Consider the following 22,825-nt stretch of genomic DNA (forward strand, 5'->3'; position numbering starts at 1 on the left):
AGACTTGCAAATGCAACAAGAGCACATGTAATTAGTTTCCCGCGTGTATATGTGTGGTGCAAACTCAATCTAGGTTGAGTTAATTAAACAAATCATGCAAACACTCATTAATATATTATTTCAAGTTATGAGAGTAGGACATCACGAGCTAGAATAAAATATTTTCTAAAGCTCGCTCCATCATCCTCAATGTCCCTTCTGACAGCAAGCATGTTCTGTGCTGTGGTAGGACCAGAGCACCTTTATAGCACAGTGTATGGTGTCAGCCCCTCCTTCCTGAGCTTCTGCTTTCTGGGCTGTAAAGTCAATGCCCCCTCTGACAGCCAAGTTTGTCAGCCCTTTCAATTTCAAGGTCACTGTTAAATTTTTTCTGCAGATCCAAGTAAATCCAAGTTTCTAAGGAAATACAGCTATTAGTACTATTTTAGCCTTCTTCAGGAAGACCAGAAAGATATCGATTTCCCCATCTAATTCTATTATCCTAAGCAATCAAGTCAGCATTCATCAATTAGGGTTAATTTCCACACACATTTTTCATCAGCACTTCCATACTGATGGTTACCCCGGCTTTGCCTTTGATAGGAGAACATGTCACAGATCGGTCCATCTTCATTTATTCAGTGTTTCAATGTTGCTGAGTTTTTACCCTTTTAAGGTGATGTTTTCAGAAGTGATTTCAATGGGGGATAAGCAATGCAGAAACTGGCCTTTTCAGAGAGTATTCACTATCACAATAAAAATGACTGTTCATAAATGACCTGAAACAGATCTACAGAACATAGTACACTACAAACTGTCGTGAGAACAGTACAATTGTTGCTATAATAACAACTCTGCACCAGACAAAGTGTGAATACTGGCAAATAGATGTCAATCACTGTAATTGGTCTTGAAAAGGCCACTAAGACTTATGGTGTGCCAAGGATTCACAAATTGTAAGGCGTAGATAGATTTTAAGTAATCTCCTACTAAAAGTAGATTGTAAACAAGGTAGTACATGATATATTTCAAATATTCATTGTATCTAGTTAAGATACCTATTTTCGATTTCTAATACATTGATATTATGATCCACACCGTGGTGATTTCCATGATGACTTGGGAGTACCATCATGCCAGACTGTGAAAGTCCCTAAAACAGTGCCCTACCTGTGTCAAGGGTCTGTAAATTAAATGCTACTAGTGAGTCTGCAGCACTGTTTGTGCCACCCACACAATAGCCCTTTAAACATGCCTTAGGCCAGCCATTGCAGAGCTTGTGTGTACAGTTTACCCTGCCATGTGGACCTGGCATTTAAAATCTGTTGCCAAGCCTTAGACTCACCCCTAAGGTAGATCCTAGGTAGCCCATACTGCAGGGTGCTGTGCAAGTAGAAGATAGCTCATATATTTTTAAGTTTAACATGTACTGGCAATGAAAAACACCTAAATCATTTTTCCACTACTGTGAGGCCTACCCCTCTCATAGGTTAACATTGGGAATTCCTTATTACACTTTTAAGCCTGAATCCCTTATTGAGAAGGAGTAGCTGTGTAATACCATTGCAATCGTATTGATAAATCCTCCTTGAGGGCAAAGTTGGACTTAACATTGCTATTTTAGAAATGTCACTTTTGGAAAGATGCAAAAAGAACAAATGTGGATGGAATGCTGAACAATGTCAAACACTCACCCCCAGTACAGATTTCTGGGGCTAAACCCATCTTTATTTTGCTCACCACACCATTCCAGTTTGGACCAAGCCATATGCAAATACGCCTTGATCCTACTTCCCACGGGAGCAGCCCAGCCTGAACTGCCAGGCCAGACCTTCCCTGGACTGGAAACAAGCATACTAGCACCGGTTTTGGGATATCACCCCTCGTCGGCCAGATAGCGCAACCAGATAACCCCCATAGGTGTTTACTGCTTCTAAGCACTATGCTTACATTTAATCTTTAAAAATAAATATATTGTCTTCTACTTATTGGAATTTTGTTGTTTAGGTCTTGTTTCATTTATAAAATAATAATCTATTTTTCTAAACTGATGTGGAGTCTTTTTGTGGTGTTATCACTGTGTTTCTGTTTGTAGTGTTTCCACAAATACTTTACACATTGTCCCTTAAGTTAAGCCTGCCTGCTCTGTGCCAAGCTACCAGAGGGTGAGGACAGGTTTATTTATGGTGTGTACATGACGAGGAATGTGGTTCCTGCTTGGACAGGGTGCATACATCTGCTAACTAGAAACCCTTTTTCTAACAGCCTTTATTAAGATTTGTGCCTGCTAATTTAGTTTTTCGTACCTACTTACACGTGGGGTTAGGGTTAGCCAAGGTCTAGAGGGACTAATACATAATGAGTGGGAAAGTTGTCCTAACCCCATCACTTGATCAAGCCTCTGAAGTTAAGGAAGTACCGCTCTTTGCATGAGCAGTAAGGACAACTATTGTGAAACAGCTGACATGCCAGAAGCAAGTCAACTGTGCCGTACAAATCTGCACATGTCATCTTTTGAGCCGGTTCAGATGCTGAGAGGGTATAGGAGCACAGCAGGCTATCTGTTTGGCTAACAAATGTTCAGAACAGTCTAGTGAGAGTTTTCTTTGCCTGGTGTTGAAACTGATTGTAATTAGACCACCTATTTGAAAGCTGTAGAATACAGAGTAAAATGAGCTAAACCAAGTTTAGTTAAATATTCTAGGAAGAAGTTAACATGGCAATCAATCAATAGGCTTTATTTTGAGAAAGTCAAACATGAAAGCAAACCGATTAATAAAAATACATCATTCTCAACAGAATTTCTCAAGGCGGAATACTCACACGTTATCTTGGGGTTCAGTAAGGTGTCATCTGCAAATAACAGTGTAGGTGTTTGTATACTGGCCAGAGTGGGATACTCAGTTGGGAAACTAGAAAGAGAATAAACAATATCATTTAAGAGTAAAAAAACAGGGCGGGATCTAAGAAGCAGCCTTGGCAGGCACCTTTATTGATGGGAAACCGATCAGTTAACTTACCTAGGCTCCCCCATTAAACATGCACATAGTTTCCCTTATGTATACAGATTAATAGCGTGAGAAGATTCATGGGCACGTCCTTATCACTGAGCACCTGCTATAACTTCTTAAGAGGAACCAAATCTAAGGCCTATTTGAGACTGATGAAGGCAACATACATGCTGACCCCACCGATTTCCACAATCCTCCAATATAAAAGGAGAAAATGAAAAACAATATCCATTTTAGATGTTTTTTGTGGAAGCCAGCCTGAAAGGCTGATATGATATCATTGTCAGTGATCCACTCCTGTGTTTTGCACAAAACCAGATATGCAAATATTTTTGGAATGTAGTCAATTAAGCTGATTGACCTGTAGTTGCATGGCAAGGATATGTCACCTTTTTTATATGTGGGGATGACTCTGGGTTCTTTCCAGGAGTCTAGTATTCGCGCGCCAAATACAATAGCATTTGACAGGATAAGAATATACTTGGACCAGTTGACTCTGTCCTGCAGAAATAATTCTGCTGGCATGCCATCTGGTCCTTATGCTCTTACCATGGCAATTGCATCCAGGGCAAGAGAGACATCAGTTAGATCAAATGAGAGCTCAGATGATATAAGACAATTATCCGAATAGGGAACACTTGGCTTATCATTCGCTTTAATGGAGGAAGGACTTGGTAAGTAAAGATTTGAAAAATTGCCAACCCAGCCCAAAGGGGCAATGTAATTGTGTGGGGTTGGTGCTCGGCTATTCCTTCGCAATTTAGCTAGTGCCCAGAATCTAATAGAATCCTCAGTGGTACAGGCCAATTTCAGATCCTGCAACCTCCCATCACTCCATTCCCTTTTAGCCTGAATGTCCTTCATTCTCAATGCCTTCCCCAACTGCCCACGTAATAACCTGCACTCCATGTAAAACCTAGTTTTGGCTCTGGGTGATCACCTTCTTGCACAAGTTGTTGGAATAATAAAATTGGATTGAATTTTCTTTAAAATGTTTTGTGGATGTCAGTGGTTATGTCTTTGAGTGATGTACAAGAGGAGCTTTTGAACAATTCCACTAGACAGGTTTACAGATTTTAAGTTATGTGAACAGAAGATCAGAGATCAGGGGACTCTATTGCCAAGGACAATTTGATTTGTCATGTATCATTTGCGGGGTCTCTAGCACAAACTGTGGTGTGGAATTTATTTTCCAGAGTACAGCAAAAAGATTCCTTAATGAGACACAGTAATTGTGGTCACTCTCCATTATATCTGTTACCAGAATGTCTTTGAGAAGTGGCTATCATTGTAGATCAGTTAGGATGTAGTCTATGCGACTAAAATGATAGAAATTGTTATATGTTTTGGCCCCCTTCCTGTCAGATTTAGTTCTTTCATTTGTTAATCTTAGCCCATATTCTAGGGAAAGTGTCTTTAGCTGTAGTGCAGCCTCTGTCCATCTTTGTATGGGGAAACATTTTTAACATGGCAATGCAGGGAAGGGCAAGAAAAAGCATGGTAGGAAATATAGGAGAGATCAGACAGAACTTTCATCTCAGAATATAGGATAATCTTTACAAATCGGATAAGATTCTCTTTTCTACAAGATGGTCGGTCCAGTCAAGTGCTTTCTTCAGACTACCTCTGAGATGTTACATTATTGGGCAAGATAAAAATGACATATATTTGTCTCTTGGAACTGGTAGGCTATAGGTGTCTTTCTAACCTATACATGACAGGTGTTAGGGTGGAGTTTAAAAAGGGGAACTGGAAACAGGAACAGGGATATTACTACAACTAAAGTGATCCCTAACCCAGCCTTTAAATGGGCCTTAATTATTGCTTCATCTTTAAATATTCATCGTATTGAAGTTGGCTACACTAAAATACATGAAGCATTGTGCAATTTGTGAATAACCAAGAGAGGGTCTCTCAGCCTAACCCCTTACACACAACACACATACTATCACACATGTTATGGAGAGTGAATAGCCCAGTCGCCTAAGATGAAGGCTAGCAATCAAATATGAAAACATTATCTGCACAAATGCCTCTCCACTCCACTGACTGCATTTAAACATATGACATTGAAGGATAACATATCATTCTCAGAAACAGTTAGTTTCATATTGCTTTTTCTGAAAAACATTGAAGCAGTCTTACCTTTAGGGGAAGCTTTGAATACCCACTTGTTGTATTTATTCCTGTGTGAAATTTTGTTATCATAGAGTAGTCTCACAAAATTCCAGAACCTCTGTAACACAAAATGTGCAAAATGTTGCGAAATTGAGTGTGATTTTCCATGAAGAGTGGATGGTCCACATAGAAATTGCCTTAACAAGAGACACTTTCTCCTTGAACCAAAGTCCTGCTGGTATCAGAACATTTTTGAGTGCGTTATCCCATCAGAGAGAAACATTACTGGACGTACTGGTAAAATTTATTTTTCATAATATGTAATTTCACAAAGTTTGCACTCCCCTCTGTGCTACTATTTTTATTTATTGAGAAAACAATTACCAAAGGGAGTTGTGACACTGAGTTTTAGAGAGGTGCATGAGCAAGAGACAATAAAATGATGTTACAAACAGAATAATCATATTTAAGCTATTTCCAAAACTTCATTAAGTTAGTTTCCCTTCTTAAATCTAGAAGAAGGGAGTTCTACTTGGTAACTAGTAGGTATATAAAGAACCTACATCTTTTCCTGCTTTTCTTAATCTTATTGGTGTTTCATTTTGATGTTTTCTGAGCAATTCAAGATCGAATGCCCTTCAAATAGGTCTGAAATAGACCGACAAGTCAGAGGTCTTTAAATACTGATGAATACACAGGATAAAGAGGTCTCAACATATTCAAGTGATTATTTTCAAGATTGAAAGGGTCAGTCTCAACAGTCCACCCACTGAAAGTAAGTATATTGTCAAGCTGCATGGAAACGACTCTACAGAATGATACATCTAAAAGTCTGTACAAGACACAAGGCTTTTGCTGATCATTACAGACATAATTTTGCTTGGACAAAGCAGGGGCTAACATAAGAGTGAACAACTTATTGAAGATAGTGTTTTAAAATATTTATTTCCTGGACCAGTAACCAATTAAGTGGATGAATTACAATGGAAACAATGTCTAGTAGTGTGAGTTCCAGCTGCAAATGTGTTGTAGCATCTTGTATTCAAAGCAAGCCAGGATTGATGGAAATGGCCCTTTTTGCAGGGTTTTCCTCATGCTTTTTTCTTCACCTTTTTTGCTTCTTCCTCCTATTTCCTGACCTGTTTTGTAGGCTTTAGAAGTCTGGGCTCTGTACCACTGCTAATCAGTGCTAAAGTGTATATGTTATCCATGTTAATTATGATTATAATTGGTTATCCATGATTGTCATATTTGATTTACTGGTAAGTCCCTAGTACAGTGCACTGTATGTGCCCAGGGCCTGTAAATACAATTCTACTAGTGGCCTGAAGCACTGATCATGCCACCCAGACCTGTAAATGTATCTCAGACATGCCACTGCAGTGTCTGCACATGCAGTTTCACACTTCCATATTGACCTGACAAGTGCAACCACATGCCAGGCCCTACCTTCCCTTTTCTGATATGTAAGTCACCGCTCAGGTAGGCCCAAAGTGCCCCAATGACAGGGTGCAGTCTATGTAAAAGATAGGACATGTACTGGTGTGTTTTACATGTTCTGATAGTGAAATACTGTACATTTAATTTTTCACTTTTGAACGCCATCTGCCCCATAGGCTGACCTAAGAGTTGCTTTGTAACATCTTACAAGTATAACTTTCCTTTGGGACAGCGTAGAGAAATAGTAATGAGGCTCTCTGAACTCAGAATTTAATGACACATCTTTTTCGGAAGATGTTTTGTAAATTGTGGGTTTTAAAATGCCACTTTTAGAAAGTAAGCCTTTTCTTGTTTAAAAATTAATTATGTGTGCCTCTTCTGTTTTGTGTATTGTCTGTCTGGTTTTGAATTGACAGGGGCTGTTTATTTACTGTAGGCGGACACAAGGGGGGGTTGATGTGTGTCCTGCCTTTCCTGCGTGACAAATAGCTGGGTGCAACAGACCTTGGCTGCATTTAGAGTGGTGGGAGGTGTTTCACTAGCACCAGATTGGACAGTGTTTCCTCTGCCACACATCTCTTTTAATGAAGCTAGGCCATAGAAGGCAGAATTAGTTTGGACTGGGCTCAGAGTCCCTTGCCATAAACAAAACACAGTGAAAATGTGGTATAAGTATTGGACTTTAAGCCCCAGAGAATTAGATCTCTTGTGGACTCAAAAGGAACCTCTGCCAAGTAGAGCTGTCAGGTGGAGTACTGCCCTTTTGTGTGTGTGCTTTGCTGGGTTGGCCTGCAGCTGCTGCTTCTGCCAAGGAGAGGACAAAGACTGAAACATTGATGTAAACCTGCTTGAAGAAGAATCTCCAAGGGTCTTTGTGTGCCGGCCTCCTGTACTGAAGCCTCAGGGACACACAGACTTCACCTGCAACCCACTGAGCAGCACCTGGACTCCTCTGTGGCTTCCTGCATTCAGAAGAGTGCCAATTCCAGTTCATGTGCCATAAGAAATGTGTGATTGGTGCTGCAAAGCAAAAAAACTACTCTGACTCTGTCAGAGATGCCACCAGTGACCGTGCAACCTGCCGCCAGGCTGGGGGCTTTTTTGAGCTAGGCTAGTGGTACTTGCTAGGTTCTGGCGCCACAGGGGGATGTTCACCTTTCCTAATTCTAGATAACTGATAAGCTTACATAAATACGGTGCTACAAGAAGAAGAGAACCACTTAACCTCTTCTAGCTCGGCAAAAGCCACAAAATGCTTAATACTCCTTAGCACACGTTTAGTATTACAGTTTCATCAATATACATGTGTTTCCACCATACACCAGTCATACATTCAAAAAATATTTTCAGTTCCTTTTTATTCAGGGATGTCGTTGGTGTTTTATTTTTGGAGATGTCACAGCCGACACGTGTTTCGCTGTTTAGGGAATGTAACCCACGACTTTCTCAAGGCTGTTAGGTAAAGAAATTTGATGTTGTGACATACTGTTTGTAATTATTCCATTATATACATTTTCATTTACAAACATTTTGTGAGTATTGGTAATTTTAGTGTGATCAGGTGGTGATCTAAGTTAAAACATCTTGTACATAGTTGCATTGATAGTTATATTTAAATGATATTTTGACCATTTGGTTTACATAGAGTGCTTCTGAAAATTCAGAAGGATTATGAACCCATTAAGAGAAAATGGAGAGACCAGTGGTATTCTTTTTTACACCGTGCAGTCGGTAATTACTGTGCAGAGTGATTATTGTTTATTAATTTATCATAGTCGTCTATTGAGATCGGTGATAGCATGTATAACTATGAATCATGCAATGGGTACCTATTTTCCGAAATGTATCACACTGTGAGGAAGAATCATGGAGATTGACTTTAGATCAAATCTTAGCCAACATGAGTAACAGGAGTATTCACTCATAGGTTCGGTATTGTTTAAATGACGTTTACTCACATTATTTGAGGTGATAATTCCAACCCTCAAAGGGGTTCTGTATGGGGAGTTCGCTCGTATTTGGTCCGTTCATTTGTGTCGTAACCGGAGTGTCGGTTAGCAGTAAAGCAGCTGGAAATTAATTTAAACCCTTGTTTTAGTTCTATCATTTTGGAAATATCAGCGCAAAAAACACACGGTTACTATGCCAAGTGCTAGAAATGATGGACTTATATTAAGGTCTTATCTTTATCCATCGAGTTTAATTAAGTCATGTTTATAATGATTTACGGATACATGTTAGTCCTATTAGTTAACCAGACTCGGTTTGTTCAGATTCTGTGTTTGTCAGTTGTTTATTTTCAGCCTGTTTATGTGCCTAGAAAGTAGTGTAGATCGTGGTCAATGTTAAGGCCTAGTTCTACACTTCTAAGTGTCATTATCCAGATTGCCTTTCTCCTTCATAGAGCAAGTTCTCTATTTCCCTCTCTCGGGTGGGTAGGTACATGTTCAAATCCAAAGAATTGGAAAGAGTGGTAAGATGTTTGTGCTGGACAGATGGACATGTGCGCTGCCACTGGGTAGCGCATGTCGCCTAGTTTCACTGCCCTGATGTGTTCATTAATCCTGTCCCTCAGTGGTCTCTTAGTGCTTCCTATGTATCTTTTGCCGCATTTGCAGTCTAAGGCGTATATTACAAATTTGCTTAGACAGGTAATAGTAGTGTAGATACGATGTTCCTTATTGTTTGGTCCTTTGAATTCCTTTTTCTTTTTGTATGCCCATTTGCAGGCTGCACACATCCCACAGCTATAAAAGCCTGGTTCCGTTAGCCTGAATAAAAAGGAACTGAAAATATTTTTTGAATGTATGACTGGTGTATGGTGGAAACACATGTATATTGATGAAACTGTAATACTAAACGTGTGCTAAGGAGTATTAAGCACCCCAGGCTGGGGGCACCGCTCGTGAATTGTAAGATGCACCACAGTTCTGACGCCTTTGGGAGCCTGCAGTCATTGGCCTTTCCAACACCAGCGCTCACACCAACACCGTCACCACCAGTGCCAGGATCCCCTTATCGCAGAACCAATAAACAACAAGGGTGACTTTACGAACTCTTCGAAGTTGAAACGCCTCACTGGAACTGATTCCTCATCGCCGATGCTGCCTAACTTCCTCTGTCCTGGACTCGACGCCTAGCCTCTCCTGTGGCAGAAAGGAACCAGCTTTGCCTTGGCACCTATGCCTCACCTTCATGACGTTGTGCATCATCTGTTGACTTAGTTTCCAAGGTACTTATTTGGAGGTCCATGTGACCCCATGCCCAGCTTTGCCCATGTTACAATCAGCTTCATACTTTGGATATATGCCTGTGACGACATCGTTATAGGCCCAGGTGAAACTCTTTGTTTCTATAAGTGCTATTTTTGAAGTAACTGTTGTAATAGTAATATATGTATATATGTATGTTGGATTTGTGTTGTTTTGGTCTTGTTTAGTTTAGATAAAGTTACTTTATTTTCCTAAACTGATGTGTTGTCCATTTGTGGTGTTTTCACTGTATTACTGTATGTTTGGGTACAAATACCTTACACATGGTCTTTTGGATAAGCATGTCTGCTTGTGCCAAGCTACCAAGGGGGTGAGCAAGGGTTATCTAAAGTATTCAATCCGCATACCCTGACTAGAAGCAAGGGTCCCTACTTGAACAAAGGTGCATAGCTCTACCAACTAGAGACCCCCATTTCTAACAAGGGTCTAAAGGCTTAAGAATACCAAGTAGGAGATATTATTGAAATCCATCAGTTGTGGTGCAGCTTTTTCCCAAGAGGACACATTTCACCAAATTTATCTAATACAGTTCCAAATCATTAAATGCCACTCCAGTGATTCTGTACAGACATTATTAGGCATAGGCCAGATGTGGTGCCTCCTCAGTCAAGATATTTATTTTGATGTGGTTCATCTTCATACAGTTTTTTTTTAAGTCAGCACACAGGAAACATGGAATTTGTCTTATTTTTGGCTAGACATTCTTTGACTTTTGTCTTTGTTTATGTGTTTTTTCACTAGTCTTCAGCTTTATGGTTTATGTAATGTTGACTATGTTTATATATCAGTGACCTCGGTATTGCTGAATTGATACAGTTCATGTGATAGAAAGGACAAAAACAAAATGGCCCTATTACACATGTTAGTAAGCAAGGCTTTGAAAGGTGAGTGCATTCCCTTCAGAGAAGTCTTTGATTAACCAAGTAACTAACTTGAGTGACAAAAGAAAAGAGAAAAAACAGTAAATCTTTAAAATAGGGCGAGGCAGGCCCTTCCCTCTTTGAGCTGCAGTCGGATCAGAACTTGTTCCCTTAATGTTTTGGAAAGAAACATATTAAACAAGGTGAGAAAGGTGGTGAGGAGGAATACATGTAATTCTCTTCAGGTAATAATTAAAGGGAGGTATGTTTTGTTTAACTGTCTGTGTTTGGATCTATTTCAAAGGTGCTGCAAATAAGACAAATCTAAAAGACTCGAGTCCAGGGGGCTGTTAAATAAAATGTGCACGCTTTGATGTACAGGTCTCTCTCCAGTAATGTCACAGAAAAGGAATGTGTCACAAGTTGGGGTGCAGGGTGCCACCCTCAGGAACTGTGTCGCACTTGTCCCCCAATGGAAAAAAGGCTGGTGATCCTTGAAACCCCTCAAGAGCCCACAAATTAGTCCAAAAGAGTACAGATTATTTCTTAAAGTGAGTGATGAACAAAAGAGGCAAGTCTCTCTTTCTCTTCTGAAACCCCTTTTCACAGAGGTTGATCCCCTTCTCACTGTGTAACATCATACATGTGGGACGCATCAGCTTCTGGAGGAACTGGCGGATGAATCTTAGCTTCTGCAGATTCTTAAACTTTAGGTGAGTGGAGTAGGCCTTGAAATAGGTCAGTTTGCATTAACTCTGCAGCAGCTGCCCAGCCTATACTTAGCATTTAATGAGGTGTGAAATTCCTTTCAGGAACCGTACAATAGACCACTTTGATTGAGAGGTTCACCTGAATGGGCAGGAATTGCACCTCTGAGTTCAGCTGAACATTCATATTGGGAGCTGCTGCCCTCCTGTTACCAGAACAGTTTCCTGCCTCAAAAGCCTGTCTTAGGCATCCGTAAAATGTGCACCCTTCAAAGGGTTAAAACAGGACCATATCAAATTCTTGTGTATCACCTGTCTGCAATTTGCTACCAGACGTTTTGTCTTCCGGTGCCTCTATTGACAATGGTAATTGTTTATAATTGAAAATCAAAATGGAAAGTTACTTTTAGTGATTCTAGATTCACGTTACTATGATCACTGTGCTATTCACTACCCCAGGTCCTCATACTAGACCCCTGTAAATCCTTGGTGTTGGAAAGTGGTTCATTAGTAGTCATACGTAGGCACCTACTACTAGTAATAAGGCCACAAACACTATAAATGGTTCAGTCAAGGTCTCAATGAATTATTCCCTTGCTCAAACCCTTGGTAGCTGGCAACGAGCACGCAGGCTTAAGTTGGGAGACAGGTGTACGAAGCATTTAAAACACCAATTCATGAAATAGGTAAGACACAATAAAAATCCAACACCAATTTATAACAATAGGAAATATTTTTAGGATTACAATGACACCAAAACAACAAAAATCTAATGTAAGGAATCAGAGGTATCAATTTGTAAAGATTAAAAGTATAACCAATGCTTAAAATAAATAGCGCTTAAAGTTAAAAAAAGGTTGTGCAGGACGGGGACAAAGCCCAGCGTTCAGGCCACGCATTATGTAACACTTTTACACTTACTGCCAGAAGTGTTTCTTATAGCAGGAAAGTGGTCCATAGCACCAGCCAAGGGTTCAGATGCATTGGCTTGCCTCTTGAGGTCTGGGACTAAAGCTCACACAATGCACCTGGTCTGCTTATGGAGCTTTTTACAAACGTTGCTCCAAACTTCTCCAAACTTCTGGAGCTTCTTTTTGAAGTTCCTCTTGTGGGTTCACAATATCCAAAGCACCAATCTAAGGGTCTAGAAGCTCTGAGATGGTCCTTGGGATGCTGGGACTATGTTTCCCACAATGCACCTGGTCAAATCCTTAAACGTCCTCTGGACACACTCTGAATGTGTTCTTCTTGATGGCGATGATGCAGGGGGAGTTCTTTTAACCTGTTGCTGTCAGAAAGTTCACTTATTCCACTTTTGAAGTAAGGCAAAGTCCTTATGACTGTAGTTCCAAGTGTGAAGCAGGTGCAGTCATCCAGAGTGCAATACTTTCGGTGCAGGCCAAGTTCCCAACAGAGCAGTCCTTCTTCTTCTGTGTGGTTGGGCAGTGATCTATTGTAGCTATTTTGTACCTGTTGCTTTCAGGGCATTCTTCCTTAATCCTTTTTAAGCAAGGCAAAGTCCCTAGGGCTATAGTTCCAAAATGTGCAGCAGGTGCAGTCCTTATAAGTTCAGACCAGGAGTTCCAGCAGGGTAGACCTTCTCTTGATTATCCAGGCAGGGATCTGAGTTGCTGGGAAGCTCTTCCATTTTTATCCATAGTTTCTGGGTGTCAATCATAAGGGCACCTCTGACCAATGGGTTGTAGGGTGTCGCCCTCAGGTATTACCACTTCCTCCAAAGTGTGGCATATTCTTGACCAGAAAGCTCTATTCTTCCAAAATCCAAAATGGAGAAACTCTCTCCTGAAGGTTAATCTGGAAAAACCATCCCACTGGTGAGGCTAGGTTTCTCTAACACTTACCTTCCAGCCCCACTGCTAATCTAATTGCACAGGCTCCTGTCTGGCTGAAGGGAGCAGGATGAGGGTGTGAAACTGTGCTGTTCTAAAATGTCATTCCCTCTATGATGACCAGTTTGGCTATTCCACCCCTATCCTGTCTTTTACTCTGCACCTAAATCTCCGCCCACAGGATGTCTTTTTCTCTCAGTGCAGGCCACTTCACAACTCATTAAGACAGCTTGGCTTAGCCTGGCAGAAGCTGGTCAATCAGAGAAGGGCTGCTGGAAGGCTGCATTTTGGTTTACAGAAAAGAAAGTTATTTAAGTTCTTTTATGAATAGGTATAATAAATCTAACAGTGGCAAGTTGTTGGATTTATCTGAACTATCATTTTGATGCTTTGAAGTATATTTTTCTCCCTTCTTCAAATAGTTATATTTTAATAAAGTATTCCCATTTTAGCCTATGGAGCAATTTTGCTTAAATAGGGAAAAATGAAATTGACAGTGTTTTCCTTCCATAGGCATATAATCCCTGCTTATAGTTACAAGGCTTTATACTCCTGGGGCACATCGGGGAGACATTAGAGGTGACTTAAATGCAAAACTAGGATAGTTTCAGACTTTGGAAGTACCTTTAATACAAATGTCGAATTTGCATATAAGTAACTTTTAAACGCAGCCTGCAAAGCAGGGATGCTTTTAAAATGACAGCAGACAGCACAGCAGTGCACTATTAACTGTATTAACTCTACCGGGCCTCTGAATCTAAAAGCCCTACCATATATTAGGGACTTACAGGTAGGTTGTCAGTACCAATTGTAATGATACCTAATTACCACGTACAGAACACAGGCCCTGGGTCTGGTTAGCAGAGCTCAGGGCACAATCAGAATCAGAAAACCAGCTTCGAGTAGTCAAAACGGGCTAAAGAGTAGGGGGACAATGCAAATAGGTCCTGCTTTCTCAAACATATGATAATTTCAGTGTTTTGTAATGCATAGTTCCATAATCAAACTCACTGGTACTGGAACTAGGGGTTTAGCACCCCCATAAAGCCTTAAAGAGTTTAGATGGAGAATGAACGATAAAATGGCCTTTCAAATGTTTTTCACATGACAGCATTTAATATGTTTTCAAGGGCAGACTGCCATATATCATGTATGCCTTTAGTAAGGCAACATCAGTTGCACCACTGGACAAACTGAACAGAAGTGAAATGAGATCTGAGTTCCCTAGATAAGCTCTTCCTGCAAAGTGTCAGAGACCATAAACGCAGTCTTTTCTTAGTGGCTTTATTGCTAATAAAGGTAAAGTGCTCTAAGAAAAGGAATCCGATGGCTCTCAAAAGCTGTCAAGATAAACTCAGACATTTTCGCAGCTTTGATTTAAATAATGGATTTGGCAAAGGAGGCAAATGTATTTAGGATACCAGGGAATCTCCCTATGCTGACTGCTTGGAATCAAAAGGATTTTTGCCTACTCAACAATAAAAACATGGCTTTATCCTCAAAATGATAAACTGCTTTTTATATAAACAGTTCCCAAAATTATTGACAAGTAAACCAAGAATCCCCTCTTTGGGAAGCAAAACTATATATATGATGAGAAAGAGAAACAACATTAATCACTTGCTGTTGACTGGGACCAAGTCACCATTTCAAGACAACCTTGTTGAAGAGGAGATTATATAAAAAAGTAGGTTGCTGTGATCAAAGTGGTTACATTAGGTTTTAGGACCAGGCTTAAAGTTTGACAGACAGTACTCTGTCAGCGCAGCAGAAGACATTAGGTCCACCACTCTGAAGGACCATTCAACAAACTTAGGGATAACTGCTGGGCAGGTTGTGATATCTGCACCTTGATAAGTATCGGTGTCACAACGTTTCCTGTCAAGGTGCAAAATTTGATGGCTGGCCACCCTCGGTTTTGATGGCTGTCCAACAAACTGTAGCAACAAATAAGAAAACATTACCATCAGATTGTCCATTGTAAATAGAGTGGGTGCTGTGATGACTTTACTCCACAGTTCTCTACTATGCTGGGACATCAGTGATAGCTTTCTGTCAACAGAGCCTTCAGAGGATCCATCTATGGAAAGCTGATGGTCCATCCATCTCTCAGTAGGAGGCAGATCATCAAGTTTGTGAACAGGAAATTCTGCTGCATTTTCGATGGAGTACTGTGTGTGCAAAATTCTAAATCAGCCCCTTAGCATCTGAAAAGTAAGTCAAAATTCCTTAGAAGGACAGGTTTCCGAGCTGAGGCCAGAGAGGGTCTCTCAAAGTAGAATAATATTTCTACTGAGTTCCCACTAAAGGGGTTGATTTTGCACCAGAAACTCCTGATCCAGCGATCAGGAATCAATAATTTTTCACAAAGAAAGGCCCATTTACACTACCCAACTAATCCCTTCACGCTGGGGTTCAGTGTAATGCAAATTTATACACAACTTACCAAAAACACAATAGAACCTGCATTTCTCCTTACAATATGTATATATCTGAGGCAAAAAACCTTGGCAAGTTGAATAGTTTATAGCAATAATATGTACTTATCAATACTACTGAATAATAACAGACTCAGTAGGTAATTTATAAGGTTTATCATGAATAATGTGAAATAAATGTTCATCAAGTACCGCCATACAATGTAAATCATAAATTATCACAGAGAAAAAGTATTAGCAATGTACTGAATCAAACTCATGTCAAATAAACAATGCATTCAAGGAGTGGATAGGGGAAAAAAGACAAAATAAATTTGCAAATGATTATGCAAATTCATTATATTATCTATACTAACCCAAGTAAGAATCAGGGAAATCTGCCCTCTGGCCAAAGGGCAGTAACTCCAGTAAGGCACCTCAAGAAGAGTCGAGTGGAAAAGATTAAGTCAGGAATCAGGAAACAGGTATGCCTCTATCTGGAAACAGCAACCTGGCAACAGCGATGATCTCCCGCTGCCTAAACACCAGCCAACCTCTCTAAACTAAACCCCCCCAGGCACCTCAATTATACCCTAAAACCCAAATGTCCAAACCACATTTGTTTCAATATGAGAATAAACTTTTTCTCTCATTGACTTAGGATGAGGGTGTACAGTCACACCACTCTCATCATGACTATTTTATTCAATGTCCTTTTGTCCTAAACTTTCAGCATTACGACAGATCCTTTCCAGAAAATATCTTTGAACACAATTGTAGTACATAATTCCTGCTGCTTATTTTATGTATCAAGCCTTTGTGCTTCCATTGTTTGCCTCTGCCATCTCGTGAAGGAAGTTGTTCGCTTATACTGATTATAACAATTTCTTTTCCGTGGCTTGGCAGTCACACAGTACATTATGATGGTCACATTTATGCCATTGCGATCTCTCTTCTTCATTCAAAACGCTCTTTTGGTCATTTTAATTTCTCTACCAAATTTTAACCACAGACAGGCATGTAGAAGAGTAGGCCCATGTTTGCTTTCCTACAGAAATCAAAAGGTTCAAAGGTTCAAAGGTTCAAAATAAGCTTTATTCGATATTCAAAAAAGAGATATCATATAAGCATACATTATTATACATTATTTTAAAATAGGATGATGAAAAAAGAAACATAGAATTTCGATTTAAAATCATCAATTACTCAGAAAAAAGTTAAAATACACTGATAAGGGAACGTTTAAAAACAGCAATTAAAAATAACATTTAAAAACAACATTGTTATCTCCCAAATCATTCTAGGGATTTCCTAAATTTGATCAATAATTTTAAAAACTGTTCCATTGTAGATATCACCTCCCTATCTTCAAGTTCTTGTAGACGCTCGAAGGCGATTTTACAGGACCTAACACCCCATCTCTTAAATAGGGGTAACAAAAGGGCTTTCCTCAATGTCACGTAATATTTACAAAAAAGAATGGTGTGGATATTAGATTGTAGTGACATATCGTCACAAGGGCAGGGACAAAGAATCCGAGTCCAATCATTACATGTAGGGAATGTTACAAGTCGGAAGAAGGAACCCAGTCTGAATCTGGTAAGCAGCATCCTTGAATAACACGAGAAATCCGTAGAAAGGTATAATTGTAGACCCTTATGGGATGTCACCCTTTGATATGCCTGGATGGTGTTAAGATGTTTTTGCTTGTTCCATCTGATTGTTTCCAGGTGGGCCATTAGGGTCTTTCTTAGGATTTTTCTTGGGATATTTTCCAATAGCAAAGGATCTGTAAACCACTCTGGACGCCCAATTTCCGCAAAGAAGTTCTTGACATAGGCCAGCCATTTAGATTGGTTGGCGTGTTTGGCCTCCTCCAGTTTTAAGATGTCTAGAATCACTTCTCTATTCAAAGCAGTCTCGGGGGTAGTCCAGATTTTGTGCCAGAGAAGAGGAGGCTCCGCTTTTATAATGTCTGATATGTACGGCAGGTCCAATTCAATGTGCATCATATACACAGAGGTTGCTTTTGTGGTGGCCAGAAGATACCTTACAAAATGATTTTCCACTGTTTGTATCGAAGAGATGTTTTTATCTATTCCCCAAAGTCCAGCCCCATAAGTGGCAGTAGAGGCGCATTTTGCTTTGTATATAGTTATTAGTTGTTTTACAGGCCTTCCCCCTATTTTTCCTGCAAAGTCTCGAAGCCCGCCAATGGCTCTGACAAACGCAAGTTTCCTCTTCTCTAATGCCGATTTCCATGATAGTTTTTTATGTAAACAAATACCCAGGTATGTAAAAGCCTCCACTGTCTCAAGTCTTTGGCCCTCAATAAAAACGGGGCATGGGATTTTTTTATACCTTTTGTTACATAGCATTGTATGGGTTTTTCCTATGTTCACTTTCAAGCCCCTATCATTCATGAACACTGTGAATGCTGAAACAGCTTTTTGTAGGCCCACTCTAGTCTGGGAGAGAATTGCCGCGTCATCTGCATATAGCAGAATTGGGATAGGTTGACCTCCTACTTTTGGGAAGTCACATTCGATGTTTTTGAGATGTTCGCCGATGGCATTTATATAAAGGGAGAAAAGCAGGGGAGCTAAAATGCACCCCTGCCTGACCCCTCTATTGATGTTAAAGCGCGGCGAACACTCTCCCTTCAGGCCAAATCTGACTCTGGCTCCGGCTTCTCTATACAAGGCCTTGATAAAAAGGAGGATTGATGGATCTATCCCCAGTTGTTTTAGAATATCCCATAATTGGTCATGGAGGACGCAGTCGAATGCTGAGGTTAAATCTATGTACGTTATGTACAAGCTTCGCTTCTTGATATCGACATATTTGGACATGATCAGGTGTAAATTGAGGGTCTGTTCTATTGTTCCTCTGCCTGACCGGAAACCATATTGTAAGTTCGAGAGTATGTTCTTATCTTCCGTCCAATCAGTTATTCGTTTCAAGATGATGCGCCCGACGATTTTCATTAGGGTATCGAGCAGGGATATGGGTCTGTAGCACGATGGCGAGTGCCTATCTCCTTTTTTGAAGATAGGTATTACTATTGCCTCAGCCCATGATGGAAGAAGATCAGAAGTATTTATGGAGTTTAAAACAGAAGTCAGTAGGGGGGCCCAGAATTGTATTTCTGCCTTATACACGTCTGCTGGGATGGCATCCGGTCCAGGTGCCTTCCCAGAGGGACTTTCCTTGATGGCCAGTTCTACCTCATCATACGAGAATACAATTTTACAAGGACTCTCCCGAGATGGACTTAAGATTGGAGGTGAAATGCAGTCTAATGTAGAATTTTTTAAGCATGTGGGTTTGCTATATAGTTTTTGAAAATGGGCCGCCCACGTCTCGCCATCTATTGCCATGTCCAAACTCCTCTCGGGCATTGTTACCCATGGCAGGGGGGTGTTGATGAGTTTCCAGAAGGCTGACATGTCCCGGGTTTCCGATGTTGTCACCAAGTTCTGCCATGCTTCCACTTTCAGTGCCCTTTTTCTATTTTTAATGGCTAGGCGATATTGGATTCCAGCCTGGCGTATTTCTGGAAGTGGTTTGGGTGTGACACGCAGCAAATTTTTCAGAGACTTTAAAGCCATGGAACATTTTTTATCAAACCACCCTTTATATATGATAGGTCCTGATTTGAACTGTCTCGTCAATAATTCTTTCAAGGTGGCCTGAATTTTGATGAAAGCTTTACAGATGTCATTGGGGTTGTCATTGTTAGAAAGACAGATATGAATCTCCTCCCTCCTCTTGATGACTAGGTTTTTGAGAAGATTATTGGGGTGGTTATTATTCCATTTAACAGAGTATCCGTTAATAGCTCCCATTTTGATTGGTTTTTCATAATTAACCTTTAGGCTATTTTGACTTGTGGTTGGAGTAAGTAGCTCGACAGTTATGGACAAAGGATAATGATCACTATATGGGTGGTCGAGGGTGTCCCAGCCTAGTATTAACGGAGCATGATTTTTTGAGAAGAGTATAAAGTCTATGATAGAGTTCGTTCCTCTGCCATGAAAGGTTGATTTGAGAGATCTTGGGGTGTGAAGAAGCTCATTTGCGAAATGCAAATTAAGCGAGGTCAGGAAATTGTTAAACAGATCCCCTGATTTGGTATGTTGGAAATGATTGAAGATAGCATCAACAGAGTCCAATTCGTGTGTCTCATAGATATCACAAGCATCTCTCATTGTGTTTGGGCAGATGTGACAATTAAAATCGCCCATAAAAACTATTGCACACTCTCCTCCAGAGGTTTCTTTGATCGATAACAGGGCTTGTTGTAGGTTGTCCACAGCTTTCTCCAGTTGTTCTACAGTCAAGTTGTTGTAAAAGTTAACAATTAACAATAGGAGGGACGGGGCGATATCCATAACAATTATTTGGAATGAGTCCCTAAGTAAAGTTTTTCTGATCCTGTGGCCAACTGCTACACTAATATACGTACAGAGTCCCCCTTTGTGTCTGCCCTGCTTACTCACGGACGCCGGTGAGTGAAATGTCTGAAAACCCTGTAGGTGAATAGGAGAAATCACCCAAGTTTCCTGAAAGCACAGGATGGAATACTGATTAACCACCTTTATCCAGTCTGGTAATGTAATTTTCGAGGAAAGTCCCGCCAAATTCCATGAGAGGAAATGCAAATTGGAGGTTTTATTCCTATCTCCCTTTTGGGTGGAGGGTATGTTGTCAATGGGTTTTGGGCTTAAACTTGGCGCTCTTTTAGCTTTGCCCCTTTCAATAGTTTTTTCTCTATTTCTCGCCCCGTTAGCTAAAGGGTTTTTATCAGGCCCATCAACCGGATCATCCTGAATGGCATAGAGATGGTCAGTTCTACTAACAGCATTCCCACTACCCTGGTTTTCTTCTTTGCCTTGTGAGAGTCATTCTACATCATCAATACCGTAGAGTGGCTCATAATAGTTGTGACAAGCAAAGTTCCAGGACGGATTTATGAATGGTGAAGCTTGAGCATATCCCACAGGGTTATATCGTGGTGTCGGCAATTGCATATAGTCATTAAAAGGAAAAAATGTCTGATCCCTTACTCTATGCCTTGGGGGGTATTTATCATGAAATGGTCTTCTGGGCTGTGCCAATGTGAATTTGTCATAATAAGTTTTGGATTGATGTGGCTTTGGGGGCATTAGAGCTTCAGGATAAAAGTAAGCCAGGGGTTTTGGCGATATTGGTCCCCTGTTAAAACCAGAGAACCAATCTGTAATATGTGTAATGACCCTTGGATCTTTAAAGGTAACAATTACTACATCCCCTTCTATGTCTTTCGGGCGAATCCCGACCCAATTTGTTCTTCTTACCATTATTATATCGCCGTTTATATTAGGAGGTAAAGGTCTGTTTTCTCTGAGCCAAAAAATCACCTTGTTTTTTAGGCTATGGTGGTTTTCATGCCCTCCTGTAGCGGATAATGGTAAGACCCCCGTTAATACAATAACATTCTGTGATGCAGCGGGGGGTAGGTCGGCATACCTTTCACGTGAGCGTTTTTCGTATTGGGCGACAGACTTAGTTTTTTCTGGTGTGGGTTGAGTATTGCCCATTTTTGCCGAAGCTATGAGGGAGTTTATTTGTGTCGATTGCGCCTGGGTATTGGGAGGCGCTTTTGGGAGGGGAACTAGATTTTGGTTTGCTACCCTCTTCTTGGTTGGATCTAATGGTTGGGTTTTTTGTTGATTTGAAGGGGTCGTGTCCTTCGTAGAATTTTGGACCGGGATCGTTTTTTCTTTATTGGACGTTTTTTCTCCAACTATCGATGTAGTGGACTTTACTATGGGCATTGTGGTTTTTACGGTGTTATGGGTTTTGTCTCCATTTTTTAAGCCCAAAACGACATCTTGGGTCCTTTTACCAGCTTGGTTTTGAGTCAAGGTTCCTGAGAGGGTGTCCACCTGAGTGCCTATTCTCTTCACTCTCTCAAGTATTGGTATTAATAGTGCCTTGATAAGGTGTTCCATTGCGTCTACAAAGTCTTTAATTGTAGGAGGGACAAAAGAAGTAAGTGTTTCCCGCTGTAAGGTGGATGTACCCTCTACAATTTGTAACAATTCTTTAGTTAGTTGGTCCTTAGCCGATTTTTGGGTTTTAAGAATCCCTTTTACTGGGGCTCTTTTACGTCGTTTTTTAGGTGGAGATCGGATGATGGCCTGTTCCTTTTTAGGTTGATTTGTGGAATGTGAGGATTTATCTGACCTTAATACAACGGGTAATGGTTGAAACATAGTTAACTTTTGTGTCCCCAAAGAAGAAGGAACTTCTATTATATCAGGTGCAACGAACTCTGCGATCTTTGGCAGGTTTGGGGTGACCAGGTCGATAAGATCAGTAGATGCAGTGATTGTATTATTGGGTAATTTTAATGGGGATGGAGCGGATGAACCATTTTTCGGGGAAAAATAAGATTGAAACAATAATGGAACGTTATCTGTATTTAGTGGATCATCATCTGTGTTTTCCAGGGTCGAATTTAGTGGGAGAGGCTCAGGGGTAAGTGTCAGACAAGGATCTAAGATGGTGTTTTTAAGTTGCTCTATAGATTGTCGCCGTGCAATTCGACGCTCTACCAGGGCCAGATCTCTATCTATTTCGCCGGTTGCTTTGAAGAAGAATTTATCCAAAGGTCCCAGGATAGAGCTACCTTCTGCAGTTGTGTGGGCCTCAATGCCCGATTTAGCCATGGTCCTAAGTCGGAAAGGTGTATTAAACTAATACACACTTAATGGAGTTGGCCCAGCCCGGCCTTATCAGGCCTTGGAGGGCCGTAGAGGGCCCGCCCTTTGCCCGGGCTTCGCCCGGCGCTCCCGCGCGCTCCCACGTCGCGGGTGGGGCTCGTCGAATTTAAGCGCCTGCAGCGCGCTCTCGGGTCCCGCCTCCTCTTCCTGGTTGCAGGGCAGCTGGGAAGGGTAGTTCACTAACCCTCTCGGTCTGCTGAAAGACCGGCGCGGTACACCCACAGGGGCTCCGCCTCCAGCGGCGACACTGCAACGCTCTCGTGGTCCTTGGCAATCAGGTACACAAGTTTACAAGTTTACTCCTCTGGTCAGTCCCCCGCTCTGCCGGTGGGGCTCGTCGAATTTAAGTGCCTGCAGCGCGCTCTCGGGTCCCGCCTCCTCTTCCTGGTTGCAGGGCAGCT

General features: G+C 40.9%; 1 long non-coding RNA gene across 1 annotated transcript in view; it reads right to left on the minus strand.

Moving 5' to 3' along the window:
* Positions 1-2,802: 2,802 nt before the first annotated feature.
* The window catches only part of LOC147718754 (uncharacterized), a 37,330-nt gene continuing 17,307 nt past the window's right edge, over positions 2,803-22,825 (minus strand). Inside the window, exons 2-3 of the long non-coding RNA XR_015310007.1 lie at positions 5,136-5,226; positions 2,803-2,891 (exon numbers count right to left, since the gene is read on the minus strand). This is a non-coding gene — a long non-coding RNA (uncharacterized LOC147718754). The remainder of the gene's footprint in view (positions 2,892-5,135; positions 5,227-22,825) is intronic.

This window comes from Lissotriton vulgaris, chromosome 4_1, assembly GCF_964263255.1.
Source record: "Lissotriton vulgaris chromosome 4_1, aLisVul1.2, whole genome shotgun sequence".
In the NCBI taxonomy this organism is placed as follows: Eukaryota; Metazoa; Chordata; class Amphibia; order Caudata; family Salamandridae; genus Lissotriton; species Lissotriton vulgaris.